The 13,215-nt window shown below is 45.9% G+C and overlaps 1 protein-coding gene across 1 annotated transcript in view; it reads right to left on the bottom strand.

Moving 5' to 3' along the window:
• The window catches only part of PARG (poly(ADP-ribose) glycohydrolase), a 911,041-nt gene that overhangs the window by 748,880 nt on the left and 148,946 nt on the right, over window positions 1-13,215 (bottom strand). The window lies entirely within an intron of this gene.

The following is a 13,215-nucleotide window of genomic DNA, read 5'->3' as shown; positions in this document are numbered from 1 at the left end:
GCTAAGGAGGGGAAGGCGCTGCAACGAAGGTGGAGGGGGCAGGTCTACCACACTGGTTACTCCGCATATGCTAGGGGGGTGGCCATTTGGATAAGGGCTGGGGTACCATTTCAATGCACACAGCAACTGATAGACCCAGAGGGGAGGTATATTATGGTGCGAGGAAAACTGGATGGGAGGGATTTGACGCTGGGTTGTCTGTATGCCCCGAATGTTGACCAACCTGCCTTTTTCTCCCTGCTGTCCAACAAGCTGGCCCCGTTCTTAGTGGAACCATTGCTCCTTCGAGGAGATTTCAATAGCGTGACTGAAACAGCACTGGACAGGTCACACCCCCCCTTACCGAATGCACCGGCTGGCAAACTGGCGCTTGCGCGTTCTGCCTGGCAATGCCAATGGGGTTTGGTCGACTCCTGGAGAGCGAACCACCCGTCGGATAGGGACTACTCTTTTTTTCCGCCCTTCATGACTTACACGTCCGCATAGATGCCTTCCTGTGCTCCCAGGACGTGCACGCAGAGGTATGCCACAGCGAGTATCTGACGCGCACGATCTCGGATCATAACCCGCTTCTTGTGCACCTGCGCTGGTCACAGCGTCGCCCACGAATCCCCGCCTGGAAGCTGCGCCCAGAGGCGCTAGAGGATCAGCCCTTCCGAACCACAATAGCCTCGAACATCGAAGAGTACTTTCAGATCAATGCGGGCACCGCGGGGTCGGCCGCGATTGAATGGGACGCCTTCAAACGGTGGTGCGGGGACACTGTATGGCGACGGCGTCGGGAGTTAGGAGGACGTTACTGGCGGACGTTACGCGGGAGGACGAGAAACTACGGGTGCTGGAGAGAGCGAGACCTGAGCGACCGGACATTCACAAGGCCCTACTTGAGGCACGGGAGCTGGTGGCGGCGACGGTGGAGCTCCTCCGGTGCTTTGACTACAAGGCCTATCTCACACGCGTGCACTCGGAGCGTGATAAAACGTGGGCTCTTTTGGCCTGGCTGACCAATCCAGCCCGTCGGAGCTCGGTCATCCTTGAACTAAGGGATCACTCGGGGGTAGCACGATTTGATCAACAGGGGATCAATGAGATATTTCACGACTACTACGCGGAACTTTATCGCAGCCGGGTCCTACCGTCAGTGGGCGACTTCCAGGGATTTCTGGAGGGTCTGGACTTGCCGGAGTTGGTGGCAGAAGACGCGAAGTTACTCGGGAGTAAAATAGAGGAGAGAGAGGTGAGAGTCGCCATCAAGAGTATGGCGCGGAACAAGACGCCGGGCTCTGACGGGCTCCCCACGGAGTTCTATCTCACCTACGTCGACCTCCTGGCGCCCCGACTGACGTGGCTGTACAACGAGGCGAAACGGACGGGTGGTTTTCCGGTAACCACTAGGGAAGCACTTATCGTCCCATTACTAAAACCGGGCAAGCAGCCATGGGACAGGGCGGCATATCGCCCATTGTCCATGCTCAATCTAGACTATAAGATATTAAGTAAAATCTTGGCGTCGCGCTTGCTCCCCCATATGTCCACGTTGATCCACGCGGACCAATCAGGCTTCATCCCGACCCGCAACACAGCGCTCAATATACGAAGGCTCCTGCATGTCTTGGAGGCTGACACCTATGACGGGGATGAAGCGGTGGTGTTCGCAGTTGACATGGAGAAGGCCTTTGACAGCCTGGAGTGGCCGTACCTTTTCCATGTCATGCGCGCAATGGGACTGGGCGAGGACTTCGTAGATTGGACTACACTGCTCTACCGGAAGGCAACGGCGAGGGTCCGGACTGGTAGAATTATCTCGGAAATGTGGGCGGTGGGTAGGGGCACCCGTCAGGGGTGCCCTCTCTCCCCCCTGTTATTCGCCATAGCGGTCGAACCCCTAGCAGCGCGAGCCCGACTGGGCCAGGCATATCAGGGGTTAGACATCTATGGTCAGACCCACCACATTGCATTGTATGCCGATGACATGCTGATGTTTCTGGCGGACTCGGCCGCCTCACTGCGAGGGGCTAAGTCACTACTAAAGTCATTGAGCAGGGTGTCCGGCCTCCGAGTGAACTGGACGAAGTCCTACCTGTTCCCGGCCTGACCGCGTAGAATGTGTCCGCAGTCCATAGACGGAGTGGCTTGGGAGGAGAGGAGCCTGCGCTACCTCGATCGTCCATGATAAGGCGGACATCCTTGAGGGCAATATTGGATCAGCGATCAGACTCACTAGGGCGAACTTCGACTTCTGGAGCACGCTCCCATTGTCACTAATGGGGAGGGTGGCGCTCCTTAAGATGGTGACCCTGCCGAGATTGCTCTATTTCTTCAGGACACTCCCGATCTGGATCCCGGTGAGCTACTTCCGCCGACTGCGGTCAATGGTGATCGGCCTCCTGTGGGGGGCGGGCAGACGTCGGGTGGCGCATGATACACTTCTCCGCCCTAGAGCAGAAGGGGGACTAGCGGTGCCAGATTACGAACTATACTACCTGGCGGCTCAGCTGCAATGGCTGACACAGTGGGTCGCGAGAGCCAGGAGAGAGGAGGATGGGTCAGGGGAGCCGGCGGGACCGGTCCAGGTGTTATCCCGGATTGTTCTGAAACTCCCGATAGGAGATTTCCACCTCACCCAGGAATTTGCGACGGCCAGGAAATGCTGGAATAGATATCTTAGGAGGGGCCGTATTGCAGTCCCATACGCTCCTGAGATCCCGCTCAGGTTGTGCGGGGCACTCCCACATGGGGGCTCATGGCACCGATTGGAAAGCTGGGACCTGCTGGGGCTGAAGTCCATGGGAGACCTCTATGAGGATGGTGTACTGCTGCCTTTTGACCTTCTAAGCGATCGCTTTGAACTGCCGGCGGGGGACTTCCTACTTCATGCGGCACTGACGGCAGCAATCCGCAAGCACTGGAAAACGGGCATGACAGAACCGCCACTGTCTTTAGGATGCCAATATGTGGTGATGATGGCAGGGACGATTAAAGCTGTTACGTGCCTGTATAGGCGCATGGTCTCGGAGGCTATCTCTCCGTTGCTGTCTCTGAAAGCAAAATGGGAGGCTGACCTGATGACGGAGATCCCTGAAGAGGCGTGGACTAGCATAGTGGAACGGGCCCGGAATGGGACGCGCAACGCTAGGTTCCAGCTGGTGCACTTTTATGTCCTGCATAGGGCCTACCTGACTCCTGCCAAACTGCATAAATATTTCCCGACCCATCCGGCGGCCTGCCCGCGGTGCCCGGCGGACTTGGCCGATTTCCAACATATGTTCTGGTCCTGCCCGGAGTTAAGTCCCTTCTGGCTGGAGGTAGTGGATTGCCTGAAGGAGGTTACGGAGAGGGACTTGCAACTCACCATGGCACACTGCATCCTACATTGGTTCCCACACACATCAAAGAACAAAATTACTAGCAAGTTTCTGGACCTGGGCCTGCTTTTAGCGAAACGGGCCATAACATCCCAATGGAAAGCTAGTGGGGGCAGCACTGTAGAAAGATGGAAGGCTGAACTTAAAAAATGGGCCCGGTGTGAAGGGGTGCTCTGTTTGCAGGCTGCACTTCGAGCGGGCACTGACACTGCTCTGGAGCGGGCCAGGGCCTGGGAGCAAATGGTCTTAGACCTCACACTTTTAGACCTGGATGATGAGGAAAGCCCCGCACCTAGTCCTGACCTGGCGGCGTCGCCGCCTGGGGTGGTACTGGCCTAGCATCACCCCCTTATTTCCCTACTTCCTTCGTGATGACTGACAATTTTTGTGGATTCCTCCTGCTGGTCTGATTAAGGTCTGGTTTGATCGGGATGGATGCAAGCTTGCACTGATGGTACTCTGGCACGCCTGGGGGGAGGGGGGTGGGGAGAGAGATAGAGGGGGTAGGACTAGGGGGGGGGGTTGGGTGAGTTGGGCGGATAAGGAGCTGTTGTTTAGGGAGGGAGGGGAGGGTCAAGCTGGGTTGTTAAGCGATTGCGGAAATGGGGAGGGGTAGGGGGACCGAAAAGCAGCCCTGCAATTTTCTAGATCACGGACTGTCACTGCACAATGATGTCTTCATCGGATTGTAACTGTCTCCGTTCCTGTCATGCGCCGCTGGACCCCCGGGTTGTGAGCTAAATGGCTGTGTGACATATATATCAGAGATTCATAGCTAGGACAGACAAAGGATGAAATGACATATGTGACCTGCTTGTACAATTTATTTTGCTGCAATAAAAAGATATGTACAAAAAAAATAAATGAAGCACTAGAATTGTGTTTAATGTCTTCCCATTCATTGCTATGGGCCTCTAGGCCCCACAGGAATGAATGGGGAGGTATTCCTTAATTGCAAATCCTACATACATAGCATTTTGCGATTCTCAAATAGCGATTCGTAAAAAATCGCCATTTGAGATTCGCAAATGCGGATTTTGATACATATGGCCCCAAGTCCCAGAATCCTCAAATGACTGCCAGCAACATTTTTATGTTGCTGGCAGTCAATCAGAGTGCATGCTCCCATGGGAGTCTGACTACCACAGAAGCGAGATGGCCCAAGGGAAATAAAGCTTCCCGGGCCAATCAGAATGCTACATTTTTAAACTGGTGCTCCCACAAAAGTCTCTCGAGTATCTTGTAGACCCAACCGTCCAGATTTTAAATTATTTTTTAACCTTAATTTCTCAAAAAATACTGCACGGATGTACACAAAAAGCAAAAATCTGCAAAAAATCTAGCTCCCAGCCAAATTTGGTGTAATTTCGTTCAGCAGTTTTTGCTGTAGCCTCGTTTAAAGATGACTATGGAAAATGCATGGGGATTTAGCATTTTGGGATCCCCCTTTTTAGGTCAGGCCTAAAGCCTGCGCATGCGCGCTGCTCTGGTGAAGATCTGCTGTAGTTCAGTGGGTGAGGGTAGACCCGCCCACTCCCCGCCCGTATTTTTCATTGGCTTGTTTCTTTGTCCTTCGTAAATGCTGCTTTGGGATTGGTTTATAGGTTTGTTAGTCCCTCCATATTACAGCCATGTCGTTATTTGTACCCTCCCATGGCCATTGGCTCCTTTACTTCGAGTGTTACACGGTACGTTTTATTTAGACTGTGAGCACTATTTTCCTTAATGAGGTTCTCCTACTGCCTTCGTTGTCCGTGCCTTCTTACCCCATCCCCCGCCCGCACTCCTGTTGTCCGTGCCTTCTCCCCCCTTCAATCCCATTGTCCGTGACTCCCCCACCCCCGCCCTCCCTCCCATTGTCCGTGATGACTGACTACCGTTTGCTTTTTTTAAAATTATTATTTTAAATACCCAGAAACCAATATACAAAAATACTTTACATTTCATAATTCATTTCATTAAAATATAGACCATATCTTATAAAACCTTGCAAATACATAATATAGTGCAATTATCTAGGGCTGTTGGTATCACTAAACCCATGCTGCCACTGTGAGATCAGACCGCCAATGACCCTCCCTAACCTCTTAGCTAACAATTTTGAATATAATTTTGTATCAGTGTTTATAAGGGATATTGGTCTGTTAAATGCGGGGTTATCTGTTGGTTTGCCTTTTTTAATCAAACACTATGATGTTAGTTTCTTCCCAGGTTTCCAGTGTTTTACCATTATGTTGTATTCTGGTAAATAAATCTAACAATATTGGGGCAATTACGGTTTGAATACACCTATAAACTTCCATGGGGATACTATCAGGGCCTGCTGCCTTTCCTGCTGGTAGTTCCTGTAGAGCTTCTATTACTTCCTCTAATGGGAAAGTCCCTCTCAAGTTCCTCTTTTTCCTGGCTGTCTAACTGGGGGCCCAATCCCTCCTCCTCCAGCCTGGGCGGTTCTGTGTGGTACTCTTCTTGATATAGCAGCTGATAATATTCCTTGAAAACCCTGAATACATCATTGGGTTTTGGGCTCTGTATATACTTTATCATCCTGCATGATATCTGTCATTAGGTTTCTGGCGCTTTTCTGCCTGATTCGGAGCACTAAAAGTTTCCCTGCTTGCTCCCCTGTTTCATAGTATTTACCACAGTGTGCTTGGTATTCATCTGCTGCTTTCTGTGCTAACTATTAATTTAGCTGAGATTTCATGGCCAAGATCCTATGCTGTGCCTCTACCGTCTCCTCCCCCTATGATATAGCTGTTGTATGCTGTTCTTCTGCATTTATTAATTCCCTTAATAACCTGTAATTTTCGATCCAGGCCTCTTTCCTTAGCCTAGCAATAAAACTAATTGTTTCCCCTCTAAGGGCAGCTTTAAATGCGTCCCATACTGAGTTTCAGCTAGCACTATATCGGTTATCTAAAAAATCCTGAGCCCACTTGGTCAAGTGCTCTATATATGCCTTATTGACCAGTATCTTCCTATCAAAAGTCCATTTAGAGTAAATCTTTTTGGGAGTATCAACCTCAATATGTAATACTAATGGATTATGGTCAGAGATCACTTTTGGGAGTTTGTCAACCCCACTTTACTAATCAATGTAGCTGATGCTAAAAAATAATAAAGTTTTGTATATTTTTTGTATGGGCAGGAGAAGTATGTATAACCTGCCTTGTTTGGTTCCTTGTTTCCCCCGACGTCTACCAGCCCATGACTAGCGATAAGGGAAATCAGGGCTCAGTATACTTTAGGCTTCCGCCCCATATAATTATTCTTATTACATAAATCAGCTGCTATATTACAATCGCCGCATACAATCAGCGGACTAGGCCATGTTGCGAGTTCTGCTTCCAAATGTTCAAAAATTTCGGGATTGTGTTGATTTCAACCATATATTGGCCATGCAGTAAACCCAATACCCAGTTCCACTACCGCCCACCGGCCTATGGTATCTATTATTTTGCGCTTAGCCCTGCCTAGAGACGATTTCCCAAAATAGACACACCTCGAATGGTGGAGGTTTGAGATGTGCATACCAGCACATCAACCCCTCTCAAGTTTAGGAGGTTTCTTTTTCCCTATGGAATATGCTTCTCTTGTAAACATACCAGATCAAAGTGGTTCATCCTAACAAATTCCCCCAGCCGCTGCCTCTTCTTCCAATCATTTAAACCCCCTACATTTATTGTACATATATTACATTTCCCCATTTTTTCCTGACTTTCTAAATGGTCCGAGTATTAGTTTTTTCCCTGTGACTCCCCTTCCACCCACCTTCTCCCCCTCCCCTCGCCCCTCTCCCTCCCCCTCCCCTCCTCCCCTCGACAAACCCTCCCCCTCCCGGCTGTCCTCCCCCACCATCACCCCAGTGAAGCGCTCGCACCTAGGTCTGAGCATAGGATGTGCACAGCATATGTGACAAGGCTGACACTGTTCCTATCCTTAGGGACAGTTCCCCACGAGGCCCTATTACTTCTACAAGGAGCTAAACATATCTAAACTTTGTTTCCTTGAAACAATGTTACGTGCCAACGCCTGTTTAACTGTGCCTGATTCCCCATTTGATTATTTTCTTTTTTTGCATATCCTATGTCAACGTGTACATTGAATCAGACTTATTTTATCTTTATTTGTCCATGCCATCAAGGAATTCCTTTGCTTGGATTTCTGATGTGAAATAGTGCGTCTGACCATCATGAATCACCTTGAGCAGTGCTTGATTAATCAGATACATTTGAATGTTTTGTCCTGAAAGGGCTTTATCATCTGCCTTAATCTCCACCGTCTCTCCACAGAGGTGTGTCAAAAGTGTGAGGGGACAAAAAAACTACACCTTGCCGCTTGATCTTTTGGATTTGGGTCTGGCCTTCTCCGCGATTATTTGGCGCAGCAAAAAGTTGCCAAAATACACAAGAATCGCACGTGGCTTGGCTCCTTCTTTCGTCCGATATCTATGTTTGAAAGGAGTGCGATGGGCTCTTTGTACTTCCACTGCCCAGTTCCATTCTGATAGTTTTGGGAACGAGGACTTTAGCAGCCCGACTATGTATGTCCTGGTGTCGGATCCTTCCACCCGCTCCGGTAACCCTAGCACCCTCAGATTATTCCTCCTCTGTCGGTTTTCAAAGTCCTCCAGCTTCAACTGGATGTCTGATTTATGATCCGTGCGCTTCGGTCAGAATTGCTGCACCTGACACATCTGCCTCTGTGATGACGATTCTTGCCTCAAGTCTGTCATTCTTTCCCCTATATTGACACAGGATTTAGACAGTTTCTTGACAACCCCTTGCACTTTTTGCATTGCTGACTGGGCTTTCCTGCTATCCTGGCGAGCCTCCTCCCTGTGCGACAATATTGCCTGGTAAATAACTTCCAGCGTTGGAGGGCCAAACTGGCATCAGTGGGGATTGCCCCGGTTGAGGAGCCATCCAGCTGAGTTGCGGATGTGTAGTCCTATTTGGTTTTCTTTTGTGGCTGAAGATGTCTTCTCTGGTGTGAATAAAAATAAAAGATAAATCAATATCTAAAACTGCTGGTTTAGAGAAGAATCTATATGTATGTAGAAACTGTCGGGTAATTTTAAGGCGTAATTTGGAGGTAGAAAAAGGTTTAGTGAATGGAGCAATGGGCAAAGTTGTGGATTTTGTTAATTATCAAAATAAAGATGGTATTGAATTCTTAAAGATTAAATTTGATCAGATTGAAGAAGTGAAACAATTTGGTTGTTGTTCTGTTCGTTTTTTGATTGTTAAAGATGTATATGTCCGTAGAAAACAGTTTCCATTTTCTCTGGCATTTGCAGTGACTATTCATAAATCTCAAGGTTTAAGTGTTGACAGTGCTTTGGTGAACATTGGAAATTCTGTGTTTAAAGAAGGTATGGCATATGTTGCTTTGTCCAGAGTCAGAACATTATCTGGTTTGTTTTTGATTGATTTTGATGATACTAAGATTACTCAGATGCCAACTGTGTCAAAGAGTACAATAGGTTAAAAAAACATATGCTCCTAATTTAGATCAATATCCTGTATTTGAAAAGTGTGTGGTTGCTCGAAAAAGAAGGTATGAGAATATTTGTACTGAAGGTGTAGAGAAGGGAAAATACAAGATAATGTTGTGATTGCAGGCAAAAAGAAAAGGACACTGTTGAAGAGATTGTTGTTTTTCAGTTTGAAAATAGTTCTGGTGTCAACTGCTATGCTAATGTAGTGGTCAATGTTTTTTTTTCTTGAAGGTTTGCAACAGCAAATTATAGAGATTCGTGAAAAAAGATTTTGTTCCTTGTTACATTCTCTTTATGAAAAATTGAGAACAGATAAAAGTAAAATACAAAGCGTTTCTGATGTTCGTAATCTTTTGGATGTATATTCTGGTTATACACAATTTACACAAAATATCCAACAAGATGCTCAGGAGTTTATAATGTATATGCTTACAGAATTGGAAAATAAAGGTGTAGACATAGAGAATATTTTTGGACATTGTTATAAATGGGAAAATCAATGTGAAAATTGTATGTATACATGTAGCACTAATGTAGACACTGAAACATTTTTATATTTGACATGGTGTAGGCAATGCAAATCAGAAATGTTATCAACATTATTTATACAAAGATTTGGAAAATATATAATTTTAATGATGCAACGTTGTACAGCTGACGGAAGAAAATTGGACACTTTAATAAAACATTTTGTAGCTACACAACTATCAATATCAGGAAGGACTTTTGTAGCAGTAGCAATAATTTTCAACGATGGTCCTTCAATAACATCAGGACATTACACTGCCTATCTCAAAAGTGAGACAGGCTGGAGTCTTTGTAATGATGCAGAGTTGTTTTTTAAACAACGTTTGCCTTTCGAATTACCAAATTCCTACCTAATATTTTTAAAGCCAAAGTTTTAGGAAGATAATTCAGCCTCTGAGGAATTTATTGTTATCATTTCAAAGGATTACCATTGGACAATTTACATACAAATTACTGCAAAAATACAATTTGGCCTCAAAGAAATGTATTTCTTTGAATTATGGACTTTTTGTTTCACATTGTCTCAGTGTATAATTTTAACTAGCATTATTTATAGTGTTTATAATTTAAGTTATAACATTTTCTTAGCAGTAATCATTTTATATACATGTGATTTGTATTATCTAGTATTTTACTATAGGTGGTTGTGACGGTTGGGCCGGGGAAGGAAGGATACTACGACCTGAGGTTCTCGGATAACCCTTTTATTGACAGGTGATTCAGGTTGTCCAGAGAGCAGAGGTACAGAAAGTTCGACAAAGAGTCCTACAAGTGTGGTTTCTTCCTGACTTGGGCTTCGTTCTCTTGGGTCCCCGTCTTGGCTCTCCCTCTGGCTCTTCTCGGCTCCGGTTGTACTCAGGGAATTAAAGGAAAAACAAACAGCCGCGTTAGTGGCTGACCTGGGGTCAAGGAGTGGGAGGGGGGCAGGGGGGGTGTGAGGGATCACCAGGTTTCCACCACCTTCTTAGTGTTGGGTCGGTCTTACAGAGTGACGCCGGGGAAAGTGATACCGCCTGTGACCACCCTCGCACTACCCCGTCCCACCCCGTGTACTGAACAACCCTTGAAAACGCCCTCATACCTTGTGTAGCCACACTTCTCCCCTGGAAGTGTGGCAGGGCGGCTCGTGGGTCTGTGGGCCTCCTGGCTTGTCAAGTCTCCGCTCCGGCAACCCTGGCAGTGGCTCGTCGGTACTTCCGTCTTCTTCGGTGTTGGCGTTCTCCTCGCGGGTCAGCTTCTCTCCTGGAGGTTCCGCGCCGACAGAAAGACACGGGGCTTCCTTAAACGCCCCTGACTCCAACGATTGGCTCGGGTCCAATGACGACCTCCTTCCTTATTGGCGGAATGTCGGGAACGCCAGGGAACTCCCCCCTGACGTCACGGAAGGCAGGGCCAGTGGCGGTGTCAGCGAAGGTGGGGCCGAGAAACTCCAGGACACGTCCAAGGGATCCTGCAGACGGGGTGGAAATGGACAGCCGTTAGCAGGTACACCCCGTCCGTCCGCGACAGGGACCATGTCCTCGTGACAGTGGTTTATTGTTTTTTTTTAATTGTTTTTTTTTTGCCCGCTGAAATGAGATGAGTATGATTGAAATCACTGTTTCTAGTGAAATTCAATATATTCTGAGAACAGCAAAAAAGGCAAAGAAATTATTTTGTAAAATGTTAAAATTATGCTGTGCTGTTAAAAATGTATTATTATATGTTATAACTATTTTTTTAATTTTAAGATATCAAATTTACCACCATTTAGATTATAAAAAACAAGTGAATAAAATATGTACCATTTTTTACGTGTATTACTGTTGAGGTAAGTTTTAGTGAGTCTTAAAATGCACAATGGACTGTGTTTCCACACAGTTGAAGAAAAGGAACATGGATATACTAGATTTCTGTCAGAAAATTGCAATGCAAAAAAGGTATAAAATAGAGGAGAGCTTCAGAACACCTGTCTGTAAGATATATGGTATAGTACAGAATAGACTAATATGGTTGTTTTGCCGGTATTTATAATTTCAGAATTAAAAGAAATGAAACTCTTTAACTTAAACCACATCAGTCAATGTTTTTGCACATGTCATATTAGATCGCGTCCCTTCCCTTCAGTAATATATAATAATGTCATATCAGTTTCCTAAAACGTAAGTAGTTGTAAATGTAACTTGTTCTTTGTTATCAGTACACAAATTTACTCCTATAATAACAATTGGCCTAGCCATAAACTCTCTTTCTTATTTATAAGGTGAGGAAAAGGCATTCTGTATACCTTTTCTTTTCCATGTAAATATAATCTCATCATGCACAGTACTTTGCGTTGAAAAGGTGGTCTATACGTTTTGCTGTGCGTGTTTGCACAGAACACTCATAGAACAAGACACAAATCCAGATTTATCAGAAATCATGAATCTGGACATGTTTGTAAATGCTACACCATCCTCCTATTGGTGTAGCAAAGCACAGCGAGGAAAATTGTTTTCACTTCTCCTAATTTTTCCTTTTTCAATATATGCTGCAATGCACAGCATATATTGAAGGAGAAAAATGCCTTTACTGATTGTTTTTGTGCAGGAGGGTGTCCCTTCTTGCACAAAAACAATCTCCACATGACACAGACATCGTTGCACCATGGTGCAAGGGTGCCTGTGTCACCACATGGCTGCAGTTTGTGCAGCTGTGCAGAGGGAAGCACAGAGTTGCAACATATTTAGGTACATATGTTGCATCCCTGTGCTTCAGAAGTACCACAGCACACTGTAGTTAAACAGTTTACAGTGTCATGCTGCAGTACTTCCTTATAATTCTGCACTTAGGCATTCACCATACATCAGAAATGTATTTTTACAGTCAATTATGCACTACACATACATTCATCTCAATTTCCACACGCTAGCATACTAGTTTAGATCTTTCATTAACCAGAGAAGTTAGTTCTGAAAATAACTTGTTTGTTTGTATTCTTTTTTTTGTATTTTTTTTTTTTTAAACAGGGGACAAAATGAGAATTGGGATAAGAGAACTAAAAACTGGGAGGAGAGGAGAAAAGAAATCTAACAATGGTGGTGGTCAACAGCTCGACACACCAGATCCACCGACTGCTCTCCATATGCTATTAGCCGTCCACATTTTACACAGCTCATTCTAAGTTTCCCAAAATTGGGGACAAATATCAGGGTGTGCAGTAGAGGTTGATGGTGTTGCTCCACTCGTACATCGACCATCTGATGAAGCAGGAGGAGCCTCTCTCAATCTCCTAAACTCCACCCTTGCAAAGTTGACCGGATGCTTAGATTGAAGTGCTTCCGCATACATGCTGTTCCGCACGAGTACTTTTTGTTGGGGTCTCCCCTTGAAAGCACTTCCTTGCATATGCGGCAAGTAACTTTTGTTGCATTCACCTTTTTTAAGCCTGGTGGAAAGGTGAAAAATTTCCAGACAATGCTGGTATATTTTTCCTTTGGTGGAGGTTCAGGAACAAATTCTTGCTCTGATGTGTTCTCTGAATCAGAGGATGATGGTGGATTAGCAGCCATGGTATCTTTAAATTAATCTCTTCTCCAAAAAAGAAAGAGCAGCAGATATTCTCAGGAGGTTGTCAGGATTCTTTTTTCCTTACCAAGAGCTTGCGCAGGAACAGAGATGCTTGTTCCCAACTCCCCCTCAAGAATGCCTCCGAGACCAATAAGTAAACTTGATCCCTAAAACACTCAAAAGGGGGAAGGGGGAGTGGAGAAAATAATAAATCAAGAAGAGACTGATCCTGAGCTGGTCCTCTTCCACTCGTCTACCACTTCTTATTTCAGCAGATCGAATTTCATGAAG

Source organism: Lissotriton helveticus, chromosome 5_1, assembly GCF_964261635.1.
Source record: "Lissotriton helveticus chromosome 5_1, aLisHel1.1, whole genome shotgun sequence".
Classification (NCBI taxonomy): Eukaryota; Metazoa; Chordata; class Amphibia; order Caudata; family Salamandridae; genus Lissotriton; species Lissotriton helveticus.
This window is presented reverse-complemented; position numbering and strand designations above follow the sequence as displayed.